The sequence below is a fragment of the Podarcis bocagei genome (assembly GCF_964188305.1).
Source record: "Podarcis bocagei genome assembly, chromosome: 9".
NCBI classification, from domain to species: Eukaryota; Metazoa; Chordata; class Lepidosauria; order Squamata; family Lacertidae; genus Podarcis; species Podarcis bocagei.
Window position 1 is genome coordinate 65205945 of NC_138134.1, and position 25840 is coordinate 65231784.

Genomic DNA, 25840 nt, shown 5'->3' on the forward strand with positions numbered 1-25840 from the left:
ATGCTCTGGCCGAAGCCCTAGAAAACCACTTGCTGTCAGTCAGTGTAGACAAGAGCTAAAAGGAACAATGGTCTGACTCAGTGTAAGACAGCTTCGTATGTTCCCTATAGATATGCCTGAGAAACAGCAGGGGCTACCCTTGCCTGCCCACTTAAGTTCCATTATTTCTTGTCCCATCTTGACACACACACACACACACACACACACACACACACACACACACACACTGCTACCGCCTGCCCCCAGCCCCCAACAGCCTGCTTCTAGCTGAGATTGTGAAAACTGCAGCAAATCCATTTTCCCAAGAAGCAGCAGCCATTTTTTGGCTTTCACGCTTGGACTGAAATTTGGGGGTGTTATTACACACAGTAATGCACTGGGAACAAGGGAAAGAAACCACTGTCTTTTCAATGACTTTATGTGTAAGAAAGCTCATGGAAAAGGCCGCAGAATGTTGATTTGTTCGGAACAACCGCTACGTGTGAACCAGGGCCTCTAAAACAACTGTTATTATTCTCTTATCAACACAAAGCTGAGAAGGCAGATGTGCATTGCCAGAGGACAACAGTGTTATGTAAAATATCTGGCAATGCAGAGCCCCTGTACCATTCTTCTTCTGCCTTGCATACCCCAGCCATTAATGCAATTCAGCAGAAAATGCTTCCACACCAGTCCCATTCATTTCAGTGGGTTTTAAGCAGGCCTTCTTGGAAGGCTGCTCTGCTCTGTCATCAGCCCTTATAGATTTGTCTCACCAAGTGGCCGCCACCAATTTGAATCATCTCCTGCACCTCTCTGTTTGGAGATTCGCACAATGAGTTTCAACAAAATGCCTGGATTTTTTCCCCTTCAGGTAACACAGAGACAGAGGCTTAACAGCTTTGTTGAAATGAAAACATTATTCTTCCACCAGACTGGCTTATTTTAAATTAAAAAAAATTTCCCACCATTCTTCCAGCTGGCCCTAGGGGAGATGCCCACCTAACAATGCCAAGCCTATGAAAATCTCATAGAATTTATGCAACTTGCTCTTGGGCAGACTGAGGGACAGTGAACGGGCCTGGGTCTAAGCTTTGTGGATGAGCAGAGATTTGAACCTGCATCTTCCCGGTCTATGTCCAAGTCTTCACTCACTAGGCCACTCTGCCTCTCAAGTAATCAGTATTTTTAAAGGTACCAGCCTGAGCTCTTCCCTTAGAGGTCTTCAGAGATTAGGAAGCTGGGTACACAGAACAGGACCAACTCAGTGGCTGAAACCAGGTTCTGAAATTCCCTATATTGGGAGACCCATTAAGTTCCCCCACCCCCAGATTTCTACTGTGGCCTTTGTTTGCTTTTGTTTTGAAGACACTTTCCTGCGTGTTCCTTGAGAAAATGTCAAAGCAGGGGTAGCATATAAGTCGCTTCTTGGACTGGTAGATATATTGCTTGTTTGGGTAAATGGTAGGTATCTCATTCATGTAAAAAAAAAAAAAAAGGTAGAGGACCCCTGGACGGTTAAGTCCAGTCAAAGGCGACTATGGGGTTGTGGTGCTCATCTCATTTTCAGGTTGAGGAAGCCGCGTTTGTCCACACACAGCTTTCCAGGTCATGACTAAACCTCTTCTGGCGCAACAGGACACTGTGAAGGAAACCAAAGAGCCCATAAATGCCATTTATCTTCCTGCAGCAGTGGTACCTATTTATTTATTTGCACTGGTGTGCTTTCCAACTGCTAGGTTGGCAGGAGCTGGGGCAGAGCAACGGGAGCTCACCCCATTGCGGGGATTCAAACCGCCAACCTTCTGATTGGCAAGCCCAAGAGGCTTGGTGGTTTAGACCACAGCACCAGCCTCGCTCATTCATGTATCATATCTTGATCCCTTTCCTCTTCTAGCACTCTGGCTGATGGCTCAGCCCCCTAACCACTCTACGAGCTAGGTTAGGTTGGGAAAAAGGAAAGAACCAGAGATCCTCTTAGGGCAGGGGTAATCTACCATTTTAGGGTGGTGCTGTGGGTTAAACCACTGAGCCTAGGAGTTGCCGATCAGAAGGTCGGCGGTTCAAATCCCCGCGACAGGGTGAGCTCCCGTTGCTCCGTCCCTGCTCCTGCCAACCTAGCAGTTCGAAAGCACGTCAAAGTGCAAGTAGATAAATAGGTACCACTCCAGCGGGAAGGTAAACAGCGTTTCCGTGCGCTGCTCTGGTTTGCCAGAAGCAGCTTAGTCATGCTGGCCACATGACCCGGAAGCTGTACGCCAGCTCCCTCGGCCAGTAAAGCGAGATGAGCGCCGCAACCCCAGAGTCGGTCACAACTGGACCTAGTGGTCAGGGGTCCCCTTTACCCTTTAATCTACCTTTTTATACCTACCACCCACAAATACATCTTTCTGGATGCTAAAATTTCCTTACCACCCACCAATGCTCGATGGAAGGAGGATTCAGTTTGCGCTGTACAACCCCCTACTGCCCACCTAGAACCCTGAAATGCCCACTAGTGGGCGGTAGGGACCAGGTTGACAACCCCTGTCTTAGCGGCTCCAAATTTGAGCCTCTGTTCCTCAGAGCTACAACAGGCCTTCTATGCATGGCACCAAACTGGCTCACAAGAAATGCTGGGGGTGTGCTTGTCACATTATAGACTTCTCAGCATCATTCCAATTTTAGCATATGTGGAGCAAACACAAAGCTATGCCTGCCAACAGCCCACGGAAGGATGAAATTTGACTCTCCAAACCCACGGCGAAAGTCAACAAAACTGGATTCTGCTTAAGAATGTAAGGCATTTTGAATTAATAATCAAGCGCAAGGAAATGTGGCCTTGGGGGAAAGGCATGTTGCTTGTTTTTGTTGGGAGGCACCCCATGAGCGTAACTTGGATGAATGACTTGTTTCACAGCACAAGCAGTGAAATCATACAAAAGTGTTATTGTGGGGTGGAAGTGCAATATACCGCGGGTTAAGAGTGGTGGTTTGCGTGGGCCCACTCACTTCCTCCTTACTGAGGAGCCATGGTGCGGTAATAAGGGAAAGCTAACAAAAAGCAAAAGGCCCTGATGTTGGGAAAGATGGAGGGCACAAGGAGAAGGGGACGACAGAGGACGAGATGGTTGGACAGTGTTCTCAAAGCTACAAACATGAGTCTGACCAAACTGCGGGAGGCAGTGGAAGACAGGAGTGCCTGGCGTGCTCTGGTCCATGGGGTCACAAAGAGTCAGACACGACTAAACGACTAAACAACAACAACAATGAAAAGGGCCTTTACACCTGGTTTTCAATCGGGGAAACATAACAGTAATGTAACTAGGGTGGTGCTGACAGGAGTGCAGCTGCTCAGGTTGAAACCTCAGCTTCCCTCTTAGAATCGCAAATTGGCAATGTTACACTGACAGCAGAAGCTACAATTTGCAGAACGCACCTGGCAAGGTATAGACCTAACAACCACCTACCACTTTTGCCCCATTCCCCACACTGGACTGTTCTGTCCCTTCCTATCAATACTGCCTTGCATCCAGTTTTGATCCGGTCCTCCTTTTCCTCCCTGCCGAGAAGCCCTGCACTGCCTCCCACTGCAAGATGGAGGCTGTAAGCTTTCCTATGCCGCCGACACCTGCGTCTTTTGCCTTCCACGCAGCTGCGCTGGGATTAGGAAAATTTTGGAAGTTTTCCTCTGACGTATTTATCCTGCTCAAGCGTAGCCACAGCTCTTGCCGTACTTAAGTTCAAGAGGTTCCCACCCCAGGAAACTCCCCCTTTTCCCACTGCCAAGTCACTGCTTTCAAGAGGATACAAGAGGAATGGAAAGAGTTAAGAAACTTAAGGTGGCGGGGATGCTGCACAGGAGCAGAAACTCAGAGGCCTCTGGAATCACCACGCTTGTGTTGTGACAAAGCAAGTTAGTTGCTGGCGTGTTATTGGGAAACAGAAGCTCTGCTGCTGCCATGGCAACGGCAAGCCCAGACCACTGACTAAGCTAGATCCATCCATTTATCACATGCAGGGAGGCTGCTTGCTTTACAATTCTTAAACATAAAGAGAAGTTGTTGACCAGCAACATCTACCTTCCTCCTTTCCCCTTGTGCCTAGGTTTAGTGCGCTGCAGAAAGCTTGCATATTCGTTTTATTAGCAGGGGTTTCTCTCTAAAGGAAGCCATTTCTTTTGCTTACTCGCTGTTCCGCTGACCCAAATATAATGGCCTTTAAAACTCTCGGGTCTGAGTTTCTGCACTACGAGTTAATCTCACCTTGCTGTATTTAGGGTGCATTAAAAATGGCAGAAAGGCAGTTACTTCTCTCTTTCTCCCCACCCCCCACCACCTCGCCCAGACCAATCCAAGACAAACAAACAAACAAACAAACCAATACCCAAAACAAGATGCAGCCTGAAAAAAACTGCAATAACATAATTTCTATAATTCGTAAGCCTTTGAAATCCTTTGCTATCATTATATTCCGCTGAGTGATCGCTGAATCAAAAAATTGAATTTAATCTATTAAACATATACAGTGGTACCTCAGCTTAAGTACTTAATTCAGGTCCGTACTTAACCTGAAACTGTTCTTAACCTGAAGCACCACTTTAGCTAATGGGGCCTCCTGCTGCCACCGCGCCGCCGGAGCACGATTTCTGTTCTCATCCTGAAGCAAAGTTCTCAACCTGAAGCACTATTTCTGGGTTAGCGGAGTCTGTAACCTGAAGCGTATGTAACCTGAGGTACCACTGTAACGGCAACTGAAGGGGATAGGTATGGTTACGTGCCAGCCCAGTCTCTGCTGAGTCATGAGCAAGGCTTTGGGCATCCCAGGGTCTGTGTTTCCTTCGGGACAATAAGGAACAGCAGTTTGTGGTGTCTTTATGATGTATGGTTTATTTACACACACAAACCTGTAGCCTAGAAAGGAAGGGCTCACCACAACAGCACCCCAAAGGATGCCAGCTTATTCCATAGTAGCAGTTTCAACATCCTTTCTCTGCAGCCTCTATTGCTCTGTGGGTCAACTTTTCCTCTCTGCTTTCTGGTTATATCACACTTCCTAAACTAAGTCCTTCATCTACATGAGGGCTCAATTCATTTGCATCCTAGCACCTTTTTCCTTTGATGCTTGGAACTCCTGATCACCTCACAAATAAAGTTTGTCTCACTTCATTAACACTTGTTGATTTGGCTAGGATTACCATGTCCAATACACAACCCAGGAAATGTGCCTAAACCCAATTAGCTTTTACAGATGCTTAGAATATACACTATGCTTCCTTAGATTCTAATTCCTGGGTAGTCTGACACATGGTTTTCAACACAAGCTTAATTAATTAAACACCTCTAACTCGCTACAGTATGAAAACTTTATCGGAAGTGACCATTTTGCAGATTCATACAGACCCTGGTCATATGAACTGATGAAGCTGGTAACAGGATGCAGGGGAAAAGAAATTCTTCCAGGAGGAAAACTTCCCATTACTTCCCCCCCCCCCCCGAGGGAGCTTTCTATTTCTAAAAATGCACCCTTCCATTAAAAAAGCATTAGTAACTTAATGGAGACGAATCAAATCAACACCAAACTGAGCAGTTTCAATGTTGAAATTAACTTTTTTTCAGGTGACACCTCCTAGGAAGTGCCAGTATTCTAAACCAACACACAGTATATTTGCAAACTGGAACAGGGAACAGAGGAGGAGAAAATGAAACCAAAAGAATATGCACAACTAAACATGAATATGGGGGGGGGGGGAGTATTGGGATGGTTTCATTTCAGATTAAGACAGATTCAATTATAGTCCATGAAAATACACTGACTGGTTTTAAACATGGCTTTTACAAAGCATGCCATCCCATGCAAATAACTATTTTTCCTATTGTTATTATTTTATTTATAAATAGTCAGGTGATTTCATAACATTAGCTGCAAGTCAAATCAAAGCCAACTTAAAATTCTAATTCTATGTAACTGGCAAGTGAAAGTAAAACCCAAACTAAAAAAAAAGTGTGATTGCATTAAACCACATTAAGTGTATTTTTTTTGGGGGGGGACTTAACTATTAAATATTTCAGTAAACTCTGAAAAAATACATAAAATTAACAAGGTAGGTGTGTGTGTGTGTGTGTGTGTGTGTGTGTGTGTGTGTGTGTGTGTATCACTTTCATTTTGCTTACTAAAAGCAAAGCAAACATGATACAACTGACCATACTCATTTCAAAGTTTTCTAAGCCTCTGCTGAGGGGGGGGGGTAAATTCCCCCCAAAAATGTGCAAGATTTCCTAAACATCAAAGGAAACCAGCCTTTCTTGTTCCAACATTTGTGACAGCATTTTTTCATTCTATTTTAACATACTGAAGCTGCAACACGGATGTGAATATAAAAATTGATACTATTACATAGGCTGGGCATAACCCAAGCAAAAAAATTATTTAAGGATACCTTTCAGTAAAATTAGTGCTGGACTCAAGCACTGAAACTGATGATATTCAAAAAGACTGAACTGTGTAAAAGCAGTACAGCACTGGAATGTTTCAGTGTATTGTGTTTTAATGACGAGAATATCATTTCCATTACCATCCAACCTGGCGCACAATTTTTTATTTTATTTTTGCATTTACTAAAATATTTATATGGGGCTTTCAGTATAAGCTACGTCCAAAGTAACTCACATTAATTTCAATAAAAACAACAGCAATAAAATATTTGAGGATATGGATGATGAAGTGTTTAGAAATGAGTGGTTTACACACACACACACACACCCCGGGTTACATGACAAGTTCAATGGGACTTAATCCCAGGTGGTGCAAACAGGATTGCAAACTCAACAGTGACAGGTGACTGCTATTGCTGCTGCTTTTCACCTGATTGAACTTTGCTCATTTTGCCGTTTTTAAAACTAGCATCAGCTGAAGTGACCCAAACAATTTACTTTCTGACACATTCAGGCTGTGAAGTTTTCTGGAAAAAGGAGCCTCGTGTAGAATGCCCACCATACTAAAACTTCCTTTATTCCATTGGCCCAAATTGCCTCTTGACACAAATGTCCGGTTTGCGACACATTAAGCGCATTATTCATTTACAAACAGAAGCATCACAAGTGATAGCTGCTACGTTTTATGCTGCAGGAGAGTGAAGGGGTGGACAAGAAGCTGTAAGAAATGGGTAATGTGCTTCCACTCTAGAAAATGAACCATTTTTCCCTTCCAAAGATTAAGGAAGAACATTTCCTTTTAACACAACAGCAGGAAATCAAGAGACTTAATAAAGCCCTTTTCTCATTAAAGCTACACCTTCCCTGCTACGAGAAGAGAGCTATTAAAGTTTCTCAAGAATAAGGGTGGAGCTTTTCCCCTACCTTTTCATATATAAAAAAGTATCAAGATTATCTTTTCTAAGAGCAATAAAAACTAGCCATTGATATGTATCATCACATTAGTCACACACCCAGTCCTGCTTCTCACTAAAATCTGGATGGGAAAATTTCTAACAATGAAAGCCAGCAGCCAATGCACTGGGCTCAGTGTCCCAATACTGATGTGAAATGCACAACTCTTCCAGATCTCTGTGCACCAAACCACAACTCTTTTCGCTTTTGCAACACTCCTGGTTGACCATCAACACACATCCCTTCATGCCCTGGGCCTCTTATGAGGATTTCCAACTAGCAGTCAAGGTAGACATCTGCTTCTCTTGCAAGAATGCTTGATTCGTTAGCATTCTGTGACCAAGCCTTCCCTGTTAGGGCGACCATGAACATTCCTTGCCATCTCTGCATTCTTAAACATTTCCCTCTATGGCTTTGCATGTCATCTCAAGAAGAAGAAGAAGGAGAGTTTGGACTTGATATCCCGCTTTATCACTACCCGAAGGAGTCTCAAAGCGGCTAACATTCTCTTTTCCCTTCCTCCCCCACAACAAACACTCTGTGAGGTGATTGCGGCTGAGAGACTTCAGAGAAGTGTGACTAGCCCAAGGTCACCCAGCAGCTGCATGTGGAGGAGTGGGGAATCGAACCCAGTTCACCAGATTACGAGTCCACCGCTTTTAACCACTACACCACACTGGCTCACAAGGGCAAGACACCTTGTACCCGAATCTTAAAATATACCAGAATATAACTGACTACAAAACATTGGCTAGACTCAGCATGTCAGTACCATGTCTAAACTAATATAGCATAAGGGAATGACCTATGAACCAGCAAGTAATCTGGATGAGATCTTGCATGACCAGCAGCAAGCAGGCCTCTCTCAACATCCAGAATCCCATGGAAGACAAAAACCTGAAAGCAACCCAATTAATTTGCCAGCTTGTTACTTAACCCTCTGGGAAGGTGTGAAGAATGAAACTGTGCAACAGGCAGGTAGCATTTACTATTCCCATTACTAAAGGACATGTAATCGAAGGGTGAGGGCCTCTGTTAAGGAGGAAAGGGAATCCTGGCAATGCCAACTTCCTTTTTTTGCAAGTGCAAAATGATTAAAATTAAGACTGACTTCTTGGTAGGGAGTCTAGTGAGAAGGAAGAGATCCCCAGGGCACTGGTGCATTGAGAGAGACGACTCCCCAAGCCGGCTTCCAAGTATTATCTTTTGTTGGAACAGTCAGATGGTTAAAGAGCAAGAGCAAAATATATTTTATCTCGGCAGGGCTGTTAAAAAACAAAAACACAGAGAGCGAGCAGGAAGAATACAAAGGATGGAATGTGCTTGCATGCAGCCGAATTGGGAGGGTTAATTAGCACATCAAAGGTCCGAGACAACAAAGGAGAAAAATCTGCAGCAAACAGTCAGCTTGATAAGAGTTGGGGAGATCAAATATTTACCATGGTTGATGCCTTCACCTTGCCACCCCCAGGGCTCCCTCTCCCCTTAAATGCTGTGAGAGACCTAGCAGAAAAGCTTCACCTGCCAAGTCTCTGCTGGTCTAACAGCTGTTAAGAGTCACAGGAAGGCTGCAATGGGAGGGGAAAGGAGAAGGTCAACTCTAAATACCACCTTTGTCTGCAGCAGCCTTCCTTAACAGCTGCCAGGCTGGGACCAGAGGCCCTCCAGATGTTGTTGGACTCCAACTCCCATCTGCCCCCACCACCAGCAAGGCCAGTAGTCAGGGGTGATGAGTCTTGTAGTCCATCATCAACTGGAGGGCTTAACAGGGGTCAGCAAACTTTTCAGCAGGGGGCCAGTCCACTGTCCCTCAAACCTTGTCTGGGGCCAGACTATATTTTGAAAAAAAATTATATTAATGAATGAATTCCTGTGCCCCACAAATAACCCAGAGATGCATTTTAAATAAAAGGACACATTTTACTCGTGTAAAAACATGCTGATTCCCGGACCGTCCGCAGGCCAGATTTAGAAGGCGATTGGGCCAGATCCGGCCCCTGGGCCTTAGGTTGCCTACCCATGGCTTAGAGTCATAGAGCAAAGCAAGGTAAGGAGGCCAGGGTTTGGTTCCCCTTCACACTCCTAGACTTTTATGCACCAACAAGATGAGCATGCGCATAACAAATTCAGGATGGGTAGCGGGTAATTATCCAAGGATAGCACAAGAAATAAGTTAACACATACCTCAGACTATTTCTAGCTACAACCATGACCACCCTGCCCCAAATAATTAACCCTGCCTGAATGGCAGGAGCTGCAAATTTATCTCCGCTGCAGTTCAATTTTTCTAAGAAAAAAAGAAGGGGAGGAGAGAGGAAGAACGTCAAATTACCTAAATCTTAATTTCCCCTTCCTACTGCTTCTGTCTTCCCATTCCGTGATGCCTGTCTATAGCCATCGCTTTGCAGAGAAAATTGGAACATGCTTTTGAACGGGCCAGTTTTTCCTTAGGTCTGAAGTATTTCTAACACAGCAAGCTTTTTAGATTTTAAAAAAAAAATTCTAGAAAAAATTCTAATGCCAGCATTTCTGCTTTAATTTATTTTGCTTTCTGTAAACCTCTCCCCTGAAAACCCAAGTCCCCCTTCCAGTTTTTCAGAATTGCTGCCTTCTGTCACTCACAAAAACAAGCCAGAAAGTTTATCTGGGATTTGTCTTCCTGGGGAGACCAGTAAGTCGGTTGTAAAACCTGCTGCCTTGGAATTAATAAACAAGTTCTACTCCTTTGAAAGTGAAAGGGATGTTTAAAGGTGGAGTTAGTAGAAGGAAGGAGGATTAGTAGAAAGAGGCTCTGCACTCGCCTGGAAAAAATGGTCAAAGAATAAAAAATGCATGAAACAACACTTCCTTAAAAAGCACTATTATGTAGGATACTGAGAAAATTGGTGAACATATTCAGTAACACAAACCTCCTGCTGGAATAAGTATTGAAGATGGTTTTCCAGATCCATGCTCTTTTCAGACTTTCGAATGACTGTCACTTCTTTAAAATGTTGAACACACTGGTTAGAGGTTGCTAGCTCCAACCTCAAAAGAGTGCACTTGAGGCAGCTGGTAGATTTTTAAAAGCCACCCTAAATTATTTCAAGCACCTGAGGAACAATTACTTCCCAAATGCATTGAACCTGGAACAGATTTTAAGTTAAGGCACCTGGAACATCTTCCTCTTCTGCTTTCGTAGTTTTGTCATGGCTTTTCTGCACTAGAGGACAGAAAAGAACTGCTTTGCCAGGGGTCAAATCAACAAACATACACTGACAAATCACATTACTTTTCCAGCAGCGAACACATGTGAATTGCCCACTGACCATCTGAAAATTCCCACAGGTCTTGGGCTGACCACTTAATGGGTTTTTTTTTTTGGCCTGTTGTAAGCTCTGTCCTAAGGGTGGCGCTGTGGGTTAAACCACAGAGCCTAGCACTTGCCAATCAGAAGGTGGGCGGTTTGAATCCCCGCGACGGGGTGAGCTCCCATTGCTCGGTCCCTGCTCCTGCCAACCTAGCAGTTCGAAAGCACCTCAAAGTGCAAGTAGATAAATAGGTACCGCTCCGGCGGGAAGGTAAATGGCGTTTCCGTGCGCTGCTCTGCTTCACCAGAAGCAGCTTAGTCATGCTGGCCACATGACCCAGAAGCTGTCTGCGGACAAACACCAGCTCCCTTGGCCAATAAAGCGAGATGAGCGCCGCAACCCCAGAGTCGGTCACGACTGGACCTAATGGTCAGGGGTCCCTTTACCTTTAAGCTCTGTCCTAGATGCTGTATGATTTTAAATTGTATTCTTACAGGCATGGCGCTGACCACCTGAATGAAGCTTGTGAACTCCAGACCATGGTTTAGAACTGCAACCTTAAAATATTCTGCCAATAGCCTGCCAGAATATTCCTTGTGCATGGAGCATAGGAAATGTCATACCTTGGTGGCAGAACATCCAATCCCTGGCATCTTCAGGTACCACTGGCACGGGTCCGCAAATTCTGTACAGCCACTGCCAGCCAGTGTAGACAGTAATGAGTTTCCTATGTCCCTAACATGATAACTTACGCCCTATAGGCCTTTTCCCAGACCTTACGTAACTGGGAACAGGAGCTACAACAAGGTCAATTATATAATCCCATTCATTTACTGTTTTGACACCTGCTAAAAATGCATGCTAACCAACAGTTTAAAAACCATGCATGCATGCACAACAATATCATTTTTCCTTCTCCCAAAGAACAGTGTGTCCTGCCAAACCAGTATTTGCAAGGAGAGGGAGTGAAGGAAAAGGCAAGCAAGCTGATCAGGTTTCTCGATGTCACAATTTAATGCGTATGTGGCAGACACATAAAAGTCGCTGCCCAGGCCAGATTTGTTTTGCGGCAATCTAGCATGATCAAATACAGCAGGAGGTGGGATGCATCAGATAAAAAGACATGGCTATGTAGATTATGGCACATTTGATTCTCAATACCCCAACACACACACACACACACACACACACACACACACACACACACACACACACACACACATTCTATGGGCTAATGTAAGCAGACTGCAATCTTGGACATAGTTGAAAGCTGGAGAAGCAAAACCACTGGATCTTCTAGGCCGTTTTAACACCACTCCAACAGGAAGCAGGTTTTATTTTCTCCATTAGGCAAATGACTGCCACATTAGAAAGAGGAAATCATTGCTCTTGAGTATACCGTCTTAGCAAATGCAAAAGCTGCACATTTCCCAAAACCACCTGCTACCCCACCCTAATGACAAGGACACAGAAGGATCTATTTGCCCTAACCAGCGCTGTCCCACCTCAGTCTCCCACACAGAAGAGGCAAGCCAAGATACCCCACTGGTGCTCTCTGGCCCCAAAAATGGGAGCCCAATGCAATTTTGCAGGCTGGCAAAACAATACTGGGCTATCTGTGCTAATCCATCCTGGCTTTGTGGAAGAAGAGCATGTCGACCAAGCTGGAAAGTGCCAGAGAGCGAGCAGGGGTCACAACTTCATGACAGAAATCTCGGCGGAGGCAGCAGCAGTTAACTGTGCAGTGGTCTCTCCCACTCCAGAAATCAGCACTGCATTAGCTAGGAAGAAGGTGGGCAGGTGATTTTACTACTTGCCTGTGGGCAAATGCTATTCTGCCACAGGCAATCAGAAAATTGTCTTACTGGGCTTTAACAATGGAACTAATTTATGTCCTTTTATCTTTCCATCCCAAGCCACCCAGGACAGCTGAACTTTCAGCAAACCTGACACTTGACGTCATTACAGTTCATTTGATTTGGGTATAACAAGCTCCCTTTTTTAAAGCTGTCCAAACCGCTTCCATCCAGTCTTTGGCATGGAGCTACTCATCTGTCAAGACTCCGCTACAATTATAATTATGGGCACTCTGCTAATTGTTAGAACACCCCACATGGAATAGTGTGGCCTCCTGAAGGAATATATCAAAAAACATTGTTCTGGTATTAATATATCAATATGCAATGAATGAAACTTACAGAGTAAAAAATTAAGAAGAAATGGGTATAAGATGAGACAAATGGGTATAAGATGAGTCAAAAATAACACTGATAACACAGCGAAAAGAAACAAAGAAAGCCACATATAGGTGGAGGGAAGTCAAAATTTATGTCTGTATGTTTAGTTTGTATGTTTGTTTTCTTTTTTTGTAATCTAAGTTGAGAGGTGTATATATCTATGTATAATAAGTTTGTTTAGTGTTCTGGTTTGTGTTTGTAAGTATTACATTTATCAATAAAAGTTTTTTTTAAAAGGAATAGTGTGGCCTTCCTAGGATATTTGAGAACATTTGATCTTTTCTCACTCAAAATCTGAGTTATCTAGCCAACTCTTTTTAAATTGTCAGCAATTGCGGATCCAGCATTTCCTCTTCCTTCTTTCGGGCTAATCAATTGGAAAGTTGTTTGTACGTGTATTTAGCTCCAGAACTACATCATTCCCATAACCGATTTCCTAAAAAGTCTGGGACCTAGGAAACTAACATGGGCCTTCCATCTATGCATGTACTGTATTTTTTGCTCTATAAGACTCACTTTTCCCCTCCTAAAAAGTAAGGGGAAATGTGTGTGCGTCTTATGGAGCGAATACAGGCTGCGCAGCTATCCCAGAAGCCAGAACACCAAGAGGGATTGCTGCTTTCACTGCACAGTGATCCCTCTTGCTGTTCTGGCTTCTGAGATTCAGAATATTTGTTTTCTTGTTTTCCTCCTCCAAAAACTAGGTGCGTCTTGTGTTCTGGTGCGTCTTATAGAGCGAAAAATACAGTAGTTAGATCACCTAAGGAGGCCCTGCGTTCCTCCTTCAGGGTCAGAGATTCAGGATGGTGGTAATACAAGATGGAACCCTTTTTAATGGTGGCACCACGGATGTGGAATTCATTCCTTACGTGACCCATCATGTCCCACAGCTATTAGTTTTAGACACAGGAGTGAACAGCTTTATTTCACAGGGTGTTCTGAATCGATCAAGTCAGTTTTTCATTAAAACTTCTATGGTTTTGTTTTTTAATTGTTTTAATCTGTTTATTTAATGATACTGCTATGAACCAGGCAAAAAAAAAAAGGAACATAAACATCCTATTAAAATAAACAACCTGTGTTTACTCAAAGTGTGAATGTTTTTGGGTGTAATGGCTCACAACACAATTTTTTGAACTAGGATACATTTCATTTCAGGGGGGGAAACTCCACCAAAATGAATGGAGACAGGCCTCTTCTGAAACTCCCCATTTGTTTCAGTGTAAACCTGAAAACTTCCCAGTGAATTGTGACCCTGCAATCACAGCAGAGCAGTTTCAGATACTAGCTCCAGTTTATTCCTTTGCTGAGAAAATCACGAAGAAAATCTACCTCTGGATAGCTGCAAGCCTTTCACAAATAGACATAAATAAAAGATTTTAATATATATATTTCCTCACAATTCCAGGTCTAATACAGTTATTTTGACAGCTATTTAAATTGGATGTTGCACAAGTGTACTTCGAAAGTTTACTTTCTGCAAAAGTTGCTACATAAGGCAAATTGCTTATCTGATACACACTTCCCCTTTCCAAAAACAACTCTTGGGTTCAGCGTTATCTCTGTTTTGTCCTCAAAACAGTCCTGTAAAATAGGTTGGGCAAGTCAAATTTAGCTTAAGAGTGGGGTTCATTTGCTAAGCACGGATTTCAACCTGGATCTCTGCAGAGCTAAACCAAACATTTGCTCTCCATAAATGCTTACCACAATTTACCGGGCTAAGTAGAATTCTCAACACCATCTACCTTCTGAAACGTTTACTTTTAGCGTAACTATTTTTGTAAGCTGATATTGCAGTGCAAGCCTAATATCCTCCGCACTATTTCTAGCCCCACCAAGCTAGTATTCCTCAGAAGAAGAAGAAAGGTGATTTGAATTAGGAGATGACTGCTTCCACGGGCGTAGCAAGGATTTTTGTTAGGGTGGGAGCAGAACCTTGGTTTGCTATGTATTTTTATTTATTTTTACTAATGTAGGGTTTTTTTGCCTGCGGCTGGCTCCCACATTGTCAAGGCAACGTACGGGCCTCCCATTTCCATGTAAGCAGCCTGCATCATGTAGGCCAGCCATCCACAACCTGCCCTCCATATGTTTTGGATCACAACTCCCCTCAGCCTCATCAGTTGTGCTGGCTGGAACTGATGAGGGTTACAGTTCAAAACATCTGGGGAGCCCCAGGTTGGGGGACCCTTGTGGAGGGTCCTTTCCTACATCAGCATTCTTCACCAAAAGCAGCGGCCATGTTGCCCGAGTGAACAGAGACCTAACTTGGTCTGCATAGCTATAGACGCCCTTTTCCTAGGGCTTATAGTGTCCTACAGGCCTGCCTGCACATGTCACTCCACACAAGCCTGGTCACAACACACACACACACACACACACACACACTCCCCCCCCCCTGTGGGACACAACACTTCGGTTTCTGTGGCACACAACTCTTCGGTTTCTGTTACGCAACTCCCAGCAATTTACTTCCACACACCCAGAGGGATGCCTTGGAAGAGACTTTTCAGGCACAACCAGCCCAAGTGACTCCCACAATGGCCAGACCCAAGTTCCACAGGAAGGTTTGCCTTGCAAGGAGGACGTTCCCGCCTGAACCATCTCCGCTACAGACAAATCTGCTTATTATGTTGCATGGCCAAATGTCACTAGAGCGGGCCTGGGAGAAGCAAGGAGATAAAACTGAATACCCAAACCAGGAAAATCTACGTTCTGCTTCGCATCTCCATTTAAAGTCTCTTTCTCCTTTCTCAGAAATGCTATCTCTCAAGGCCTTTCGAAATGTGTTGGCTTTCACCCCCACCCCCGAACTATCCTTATTCAAGTACAGTCAGGAAGCTCACCACTTGGATCAGCTAAATTTTTACACTGTCAACATAGGTGTTATCTCACAAGTTCACACATAGGTGTTATCTCACACATGTTCAGTACAGAATGCCCTCCTGTTCCTTGCCACTGCTGATAAAAGAGCTCTTGTTGTCTCCCCACATCCCTTCACCATAGAAAATATTGCATTATATGAGGCACAGAATTACACAAAGCAGAGAAGATATCCCATTTGGCTGCTGCGCTTGTTTTACATACACACACAAACACACACACACACACACACACACACACGGGGGGGGGTTAAGAAAATAGATATTGTGGCAACTGTTAATATTTACGATGAATGCATTTTGGAACTGTCTCAGATATTGAAGGCATATACTTATGAGACGGAATAAAAAGGTAACCCCTTGACTTAAGAGCATTACATCAGAGAAAATAATACATATGTTTGGTACAGTCATACCTCATGTCACGTCCGCTTCATGTTACGTTCTTTCAGGTTACGTCCCGCAGCGACCCGGACGTACTGGAAAGGGTTACTTCCGGGTTTTGCCGCTCGTGCATGCGCACAAAATAACGTCATGCGCAGAAGTGGCGAATCGCAACCCGCGCGTGTGCAGGCGCACCGCTGTGGGTTGCACTCTTTTCATGTTGCGAACGGGCCTCCGGAACGGATCCCATTTGCAACCAGAGGTACCACTGTACTTTTTTTTAAAAAAAAAGGTTCTTGGGCATGGCTTGACCTGACCACTGTTAAGAATGCACCCTGTTCTCATAGAGGGTCAGGCAGATATCTATGGGATGCCCACAGGCAGAATCTGAACACAACAGTCATTCTCACCACTTGTGATTCCTAGGGAAACTGGTATAAAGAGGCAGGCCACCTCCAACAGTGGAGGATAACATAACCATCATGCCTGGTAGCCACTGGTAGTCCATGAATTTGTCCAGTCCTCTTTTCATAGAATTGTAGAGTTGGAAGGGACCCCAAGAGTCATCGAGTCCAATCCTCTGCAATGCAGGAATCTCAGCTAAAGCATACACAAGCATGTATTGATGGCCATCCAGGTTAGTGGTCATCAATACAATTTGTGGTAGAGAATTCCATAGTTTAACTACGGTGCTGTGTGGAGTAGAATCATAGAGTTGGAAGAGACCACAAGGGCCATCGAGTCCAACCCCCTGCCAAGCAGGAAACACCATCAGAGCACTCCTGACATATGGTTGTCAAGCCCCTGCTTAAAGACCTCCAAAGTAGGAGACTCCACCACACTCCTTGGCAGCAAATTCCACTGTCGAACAGCTCTTACTGTCAGGAAGTTCTTCCTAATGTTTAGGTGGAATCTTCTTTCTTGTAGTTTGGATCCATTGCTCCGTGTCCGCTTCTCTGGAGCAGCAGAAAACAACCTTTCTCCCTCCTCTATGTGACATCCTTTTATATATTTGAACATGGCTATCATATCACCCCTTAACCTCCTCTTCTCCAGGCTAAACATGCCCAGCTCCCTTAGCCGTTCCTCATAAGGCATCGTTTCCAGGCCTTTGACCATTTTGGTTGCCCTCCTCTGGACACGTTCCAGTTTGTCAGTGTCCTTCTTGAACTATGGTGCCCAGAACTGGACACAGTACTCCAGGTGAGTACTTTCCTTAATCTCTGCTGAATCTTCAATTTCACTGGGATGAGCCCCAAATTGTAATATTGTGGGAAAGGAAGGAAAACTGCTCTCTATCCAATTTCTCCATGCTGGGCATAATCTTATATACATCTACCATGCCCCACCCCACCTTTCCCCCCACCCCTAAAACCTGATGTGCTGGAAATTTTCCTCGCAGGGGAATTGCTCCATGCCCTTGATAATTTTGAGTGCCCTTTTCTGAACCCTAGCTCTACAATATCCTTTTTGAGGGCAGGCAACCAGAACTGTAAACAGTATTTAAAAGTGCTGTTGCACCCACAGATTTGTATAACAACTAATTCCTTTCCTAATGATCCCTAACAAGGAAATTTCCCTTATTCACAGCTGCAACACACGGGGTCAACATCTTCAACAGAGCTAGCTATCCACCAAGACCTTTAAGTCAGAGTGTATATGTGAAACTGAGAGAGCAAAAACCGCCTCAAAAGAATTACAGTAATTTTAATCTCAAATAAAAACATTTTTAGAATTTTATTCTGCTTGCTAAGTACAAGTCTTCTTGCATATTTTTAAGCAGACTGCATTGTATTTCATTTATATAACAACAGTAGATTCTTATATTTTTAATTATCCCTGGATTGCTCCAGTTCTTCAACACATTAAATTACAACATACATTAATGGTTGCCACACTTGAGGAACAGTTTTCCCTTTCTGCATTCTTTATGGTTTCTAGTCCTCCTTCCTGTGTGTGTTTTTTTAATCTAATACACAACTTGTAACCAAAACCCATCAAATAAAGTGGGCCTAGCTACATCAGTGCAATAAAGATTCATAGTGCAAAAGGGAAAAGCCGCTGTCATGTGCTGTGGATTCACGCTCGGCCAAAGACGTTAACCTTAAGGTATGTGTTTCCTCAAAATCCAGAAATTTTACTTTGCAACTCACATATGTAGACACTGTTACCCAACATTTCACTTTCAAAGCACAACTATTCAGGATTTTCGAAAGTCAATGTATACTAACCGAGTTGCAAAACCCAGTTCCCCAAATGGACGGCCTGCATTCAGCCAGCAATTCAGATACTGGTACATTTCTAGTATGCTTCAGCACAGGCCTACCAACCTGTGGCTCTAGTCCAGGACTGCCAGATTAGGCTGACCTGAGAGCTGATGCTTAAATAGATTTTTAAAGAAACCCAAATTCAACATACGGGACGCGGGTGGTGCTGTGGTCTAAACCACTGAGCCTAGGGCTTGCTGATAAGGTCAGCAGTTCGAATCCCCGCGACGGGGTGAGCTCCCATTGCTTGGTGCAGTTCGAAAGCATGTTGAAGTGCAAGTAGATCAATAGGTACCACTCCGGCAGGAAGGTAAACGGCGTTTCCATGCATTGCTCTGGTTCGCCAGAAGCGGCTTAGTCATGCTGGCCACATGACCCGGAAGCTGTACGCCAGCTCCCTCGGCCACTAAAGCAAGATGAGCGCCGCAATCCCAGAGTTGGTCATGACTGGAACTAATGGTCAGGGGTCCCTTTACCTTTAATTCAACATACAGTGAGGTGGAGGGCGGGACAAGGAGATGCTGCTCCAAGGGGGGTCATTCCTGAGGGGTGCTGCTTTGCAAAGAGCTTCCCTGTGGGATTTCTGCTTCAGGAGGTGGGGCATTGGGCAGAAAGGAAAGCTCTGCACTCCAGGCTTAAAGGCATCTATGGGTTGCACTCCACCCTGACCTTAACACAGCTGTCCTAGACCTTTTTGCAGTTTCTTCTTCCCACCTGGCACCTCTCCTTCTTCTTGCCTGGCACTCCGTGCTCACAGAATCATAGAATTGGAAGGGACCCCAAGGTTCAACTAGTCCAAAACAAGGCCATCCATGACAGGTGGCCATTCAACCTCTGCTTAGAAACCTCCAAGAAGAGAGCACGGCATCACTCAGGGCAGCCCAGCCAGATGGGCAAGGTATAAATAATAAAAGCATCATCCTCATCATCATCCTCCTCCTGACCCTCAACGATCCGTGATCCGTGCTCTTTCAATCCAACTCTCAGTCCAACAGCTCCCCACTCTTCAAATCGGCCTGGTTAAGTTCTGAACTGAGGCTTTGGCTGAATCCAGTGCACAGGCCCAGTACAGACTTATACCATACCATACCTATTTAATTAAGTTCACTAAAGACTACAATTGATGCTTTTGAATTATGGTGCTGGAGGAGACTCTTGAGAGTCCCGTGGAACGCAAGAAGATCAAACCTCTCCATTCTTAAGGAAATCAGCCCTGAGTGCTCACTGGAAGGACAGATCCTGAAGCTGAAGCTCCAATCCTTTGGCCACCTCATGAGAAAAGACCCTGATGTTGGGAAAGATGGAGGGCACAAGGAGAAGGGGACGACAGAGGACGAGATGGTTAGACAGTGTTCTCGAAGCTACCAGCATGAATTTGACCAAACTTCGGGAGGCAGTCGAAGATGGGAGTGCCTGGCGTGCTCTGGTCCATGGGGTCACGAAGAGTCGGACACGACTAAACGACTAAACAACAACAAAAAGGACTACAAGCACTTCTCCTCCTAGCTCTTAAAAATTTAATTTTTTTACCGGCTTCAAGAGTTAAGAGCAGCAACAGAACCAAAACAGGTGAATCACCTATTTACTGTTCTTCCAGGCAGTTCAGGTGTTGCAAAAGAAAGGAATCGCCTTCTTCCCATACCCAGCATCAGCTGTTATCTCCTGCACAGCTCCTAAATAAAGAAGGAGATAAGTACGTGCAAACATACACTCACCCGCTTTTGGATGCGTGCGTGCCTCGGAAAGAAAGCGTGCATGCATCCAAGCGCAAGATACTTGTGCAATCGACTCCCACAAAACTAAAGGTTTGCTCTCCTTCCTTTACACAGTTGCACACATTCACGCGGCTCATAACCCCTCGCCCTCCTCAACTTCCATTGCACAACCTTAACAGTCCAGAGCAACCCATTGCTTGGTTTTTTTCCAGATTGCAGATAAGCAGGAAGAGAGTGAAACAACAGGTTTCTTTTGCAATGAAATCTTACTTCAAGGCCCTTTTCAACTGACAAGCACTATTTAAACATTAAGTGTGCATTTCTGGCATGCTGCAATTACTGCCCAGAAGTTACACGCTGTGTGGTACTTACTCTGTACACAACTCACTATTTAAATCAGGCAAATGCTTGGAACAGGTAAAAGACACCAGACAAACATGTGTAACATCTATCAATTGCTCTGTGGGAGAGAACTACGTTAGTCTGAGGTTTGAGACAAGGCTAAGGCTGCAACGCTAAGCACAATTCCTTGAGAGCAAGCCCCACTGAGCATTTACTTCCAAGTAAACATGCACAGGATTGCACCTCAATAGGATACTGCCCCTCCAACCAGGGAAGGGACCCTGAGGGTCACCTAGTCCAAACCCCTCTGCAATGCAGGAATCTCAGCTAAAGCACCCATGACAGGTGGCCATCGTCTTGCCACAGTCCAACATCGCTCTCATTACCGCTCTATATCCAGTGCGCTCCCACAGCTAATTTATTACGCTGCATTCACATTATGTTTGCCACAATCCATATTGATCCTGCAGTTTCCGGACAAATGCAGCTGTTTGATGTACCATATTTTTCCATATATAAGACTAGGGGGGTTTACCCAAAAAAAATAGGTTTAAAATTGGGGTTTGTCTTATACATGGGTAGTGCTGAGGCGTGTTTTCTTAATTCAGAGTCCCCCCCCAAAATACAGGGCATCTTATACATGGAAAAATACGGTATTTTTCCACCTTCAACCGAGCTTCAATCTGATTAGAAAACTGGATGTGGAATAAGTGGTAATATAAACATACCCAACAGAGCAACGGGAGCTCACCACCATTGAGTGGATTCGAACCACCAACTTTCCGATTGGCAAGCCCAAGAGGCTCAGTGGTTTAGACCACAGCGCCACCCACGTCCCTATTGGTGTTAATAGTTCAACATATTACTATCAAAGTAGGAGCTGTGTTAGAAGCTCAGATATAAAAGCTAGACACCAAATAACACCGTAAACCGAGGTTACAGTCGCCACAACGGAATGTCTATATGCCAGGGGGTTGGACTAGCTGACACTTGGGGTCCCTCTATCATCTCAGCTATATTGCTTTAGTGTGGCTTGTTCTTACAACAATTCACTTGTCCCAGTAAGCAAGCAGGATAGACACACACAGTGGAAATGAAAAGGGAATTAACTCGGGTGGTGCTGTGGTCTAAACCACAGAGCCTAGGACTGGCCGATCAGAAGGTCGGCAGTTCGAATCCCCGCAACGGGGTGAGCTCCCGTTGCTCAGTCCCTGCTCCTGCCAACCTAGCAGTTCGAAAGCACGTCAAAGTGCAAGTAGATAAATAGGTACCACTCTGGCGGGAAGGTAAACGGCGTTTCCGTGTGCTGCTCTGGTTCGCCAGAAGCAGCTTAGTCATGCTGGCCACATGACCCGGAAGCTGTATGCCAGCTCCCTCGGCCAGTAAAGCGAGATGAGCGCCACAACCCCAGAGTCGGCCAGGACTGGACCTAATGGTCAGGGGTCCCTTTACCCTTTACCTAAGGCAGAGGATTTTAAACTGCAGTTGTCACCCAGAAATCTCCCCGTAGTCACAACTGGCCCCATGCCAGTAGCAAAATGTGCCTGGTGCCCAGAGAAATTTGAACACTGGGGAAGAGAAATATAGCCTTCCTGCTAGAAGGTAATGCCCCCCTTTAAGAGGAAAAAATGAAGCAAGAGTGAGATAAATCTTCCCAAGTGTACATGATTCATTTTATCTCTCTCTGCATCTCTTCTGCAACAGATCGGACATGTTCTGATCAATCTAGTTAGCCTACCTCTGGCTGCAACTGCTTTCTAGCTTTTTAAGCAACTATAAATATACTGAACATCAACATTTGCTTCCTGTCCGAAAGGCCTCTGGGCTCCACCGTTGTTTATACAAATTCAGTTTCCTGAGTGGGTAGCATTTCAGAAATTACAAGACTACTCTTGCATCAAAACACAGTCCAACATTTTAATCACAATATAGTTCCGTTCCCTCATTTTCTGCTCAGTTCCTTCTGCGTAGTTCTGGCCTGCACTCAGTTTGGGTCATGCTCTGCGAACATCCACCACACCCCCTAATTGCATACAGAGAAATCCAAACGCAAGAACAAAGGAAATTTGGCACTCAACGAGATATGAAAATAACATTTCTGTAGCTACGTTGCTTTTGTACAAGTCTGTGCTGTGTTGACTGCTGACACCAACAGACTTTAGAACCGTTTTCAGACCAAGGTCCGGATTCCCTTCTGCGCAGCCTTTTGGGGGCCACGAGCCAGTGCTGGGGCAAGTCCAAAAGGAGGTAAAGCAATGGATGCATATCTGATCTTTGTATAGTAAAATAGCTTCTATACTCATACGCTGCTTCTCCCATCCAAGGAAGCAAGTGACATTATCAGAGATAAAAAGACCCATTCCAGTCAGTCAAAAGCATTCAACGAAGGTGCAAATCAGAGGCAGAGGTTTTTTTTGTGGCGGAGGGTCTGGCTTAGGGAGAGTCCTGGGGCCCAGATAACAGAGGTTTTGAAGGCTACTTCTGCCCCCAACCCATGCATTAGAGTACGGATGGGAAAGCTGTGGCCCTCTATGCGTTGTTGGTATCCCAACACCGATCTGCTCCCAGGTCAAAAGAGCAGATGGTGGGAGCTGCAGTCCAATAAAAGCTGGTTCCCTATCCCTGCAGGAAGGGTCAGAAAAAATTCAGACGCACAAGCCATTCCAATGCAAGCATGGCCATACAATGGAAAATGATTATGGCTGAAATGGTGGCCTGTTTTGATTTTACATTTGACTTAGGGGGACTCATGAAATTTGCCATTCACCATGGGCAAACTATTAACTCTTATGCTTCCACATCCTGCAGCTTCCAGCACCATGTACAGTCATACCTCGGGTTTCAGACGCTTCAGGTTGCACGTTTTTGGGTTGCGCACCGCGCCGAACCCAGAAGTACCGGAACGGGTTACTTTTGGGTTTCGGTGCTCGTGTATGCACAGAAGCACTAAATCACGGTTTGTGCATGCGCAGAAGTGCTGAATCTCAACCACCATGTGCGCTGAGGGTTGCGAACGTGCCTCCCGCACGGATCACGTTTGCAACCTGAGCATCCACTGTACCATGTTCTCTCCCTTTTAAGATGTCTCAACATGGTGGCTCTTCCATGGAAGGGCCATAAAGGGGCAGGAAAGTGGCCAAGAGAAAAGGAGAAGGCAACAGACACAAAAGGGATAAGGACCGTGGCCAAATGGAGCCTGCTATACTTATCTAATGTGCAATTTAGGATACATTTTGCACCCCAGTTATCGTCATTAGGCCTTGCCTTGATAACATACAGCAATCCTCAAGCCACACCTTATTATACCAAAGCTAGCCTGTCTTTTGCTATTTAGATCAGCTTTGGAGATTGTAACACTGTCCCCAAAACCAGATGCGCAGGTGCATTGAAAATCTGGTGTTCCTGCCTATAATGCAGGCGAAGAGCGGAAACACTCACATAAGGAAAGGATATGTAAGCCCCACAGCTTTCTTTATCTCACCTGCGTATTTATGGATTGGCTTAAATATATTTCATATGTATTGCCATCTTCCATTGAAGAAGAATACAGATGCTTTACAGATGTTTGAAACGTCCTGAGAATTCCCGGGGGGGGTGTACATCATTTTTCAGTTTCATTCACATATTGGGCTCTGCCTTGCTGCTGTTTTGCAACAGAAGCAGCAGACTTTGTGGTTTACAAACCACCCTTGGCTGTGCTATTTTCATTTCTGTGGAGGGGGAAAGAGGGAGGCAAAAATAGTGGCCAGTGTGCAATATCTTTATCACCAGCCTGATTAGATTCTATTGCTGCTGTTGAACAGAAACATGGGGAAAATAGAGCAAGTTCAGGATAACATCACGCATTCTTAAAGACTCATTTTGTGAGTCACTGGAACTGCACAAACTTCATTGTTACTGGAAATAAGTATATCCTTTCCTGTCTTATGCCCATTACTGAACACAGTTTATCGTCACAGAATTTCTCAATGATTCCAGCAGCACACATCCTGCAGTTCCACTTTTTCACTCAGGTTCAAAAGAACAACGGGAAAAACAGAGATATAGCTTTTAATAAGGCTTAGTAACGAGACCTTGAGATTTTCGATATTGTTTTCAGAGTTAAAACAATATAGTGCAGTGGTCTTAATACAGTGGTACCTCGGGTTAAGAAGTTAATTCATTCTGGAGGTCCGTACTTAACCTGAAACTGTTCTTAACCTGAGGTACCACTTTAGCTAATGGGGCCTCCTGCTGCCGCCACGCCACCGTGCAATTTCTGTTCTCATCCTGAAGCAAAGTTCTTAACCTGAGGTACTATTTCTGGGTTAGCTGAGTCTGTAACCTGAAGCATCTGTAACCCAAGGTACCACTGTACTGCCTCCAGGTAGTCCAGGGGAAGGAAGGAAGGGGGAAGTCAGGGTGAAAGTGCAACGTTGCCTTCCAGCGAGCATGAGACGTTGCCTTTTCAGCCAGCTTTCCTCTCAACTTTGGAGCTGGGAAGCCAGAGTGGAAATCATGCCAGCAGCTGCATGGCCAAACCCGCCGCCCCCCCCCCCTCCAAACCTCCTGCTCCCAAACAGGAAAGGCAGGCAGAGAAAGAGTGGAGACAGTGCTGCCGAAATGCTCTTAGGATCTTCCCCCAAGACTCTCACGCCCATGAGATTGTTCTGGTCCACATGCAATTGGCTCCAGAAATGTTCCAGCCCAAGATATCCTCTCACACGACTTCACATTCAAGCAGATTCTAAATCTACGGCGTGACCCAGACATAAAAAAATGTTAACTGTGGTCCGCAGACCGTTTTAGAGCAAGTATCCATTTCACTGCCCTACTTTATGTTCACAGATCAGCAAGGCGTGTGTCGGGAATCTTGTCCTGACTCAAGTGGTTTCTCAGGTGTGTACATAAAAATGTGGATAGAAGAGGCTCGAATGAGAACTCTTCTGAACACCATCCTCTTACAGAAGTTGGTGCCATATGAAATAACAACAAAGGATCTTGTGACACCAGAGCAGCTTTTAAATTTTTGTGGGCTACAGTCCCTAGTTGTTAATTCCTTTAAGGTGCCACAAGACCCTTTGTTGCTTTGAGGCAACAGACATAACAACAGGACTACCCACCGCTCTGGAAATCTTATGAAATAAACATTCTGTCTCAAAAATGAGGAACACAGGAAGCTGCTGTGCCAATTCTTCAGAAGTCGTTGTAAACTCAGTGACACGAGGAGAGAGAGTCTACGTCACAGATAAGCCTCTGTTGAGGCCCTGCTGTTATCCGGGTTGAAATAAATAACACCAGAAACATAAACTGCATTACTTGGAGCACAACATGATTAACCACAAGCAGAGAGCTCCCACTAGGCAGAGCTTTGACGGAAGGCGCACGGAGGACTTCT

At 44.8% G+C, this 25840-nt stretch overlaps 2 protein-coding genes across 9 annotated transcripts in view; one reads left to right on the plus strand and one right to left on the minus strand.

Annotated features, from left to right (window-relative positions):
• The window catches only part of LOC308594306 (17-beta-hydroxysteroid dehydrogenase 13-like), a 166977-nt gene extending 142175 nt beyond the window's left edge, over positions 1–24802 (plus strand). The window contains exon 8 of the transcript XR_014011384.1: positions 18713–24802. The gene's annotated coding sequence lies outside the window, so the exon portion shown is untranslated. The remainder of the gene's footprint in view (positions 1–18712) is intronic.
• Positions 1–25840, minus strand: part of AFF1 (ALF transcription elongation factor 1) — a 154374-nt gene that overhangs the window by 84006 nt on the left and 44528 nt on the right. The gene's annotated exons all lie outside the window — the stretch shown is intronic.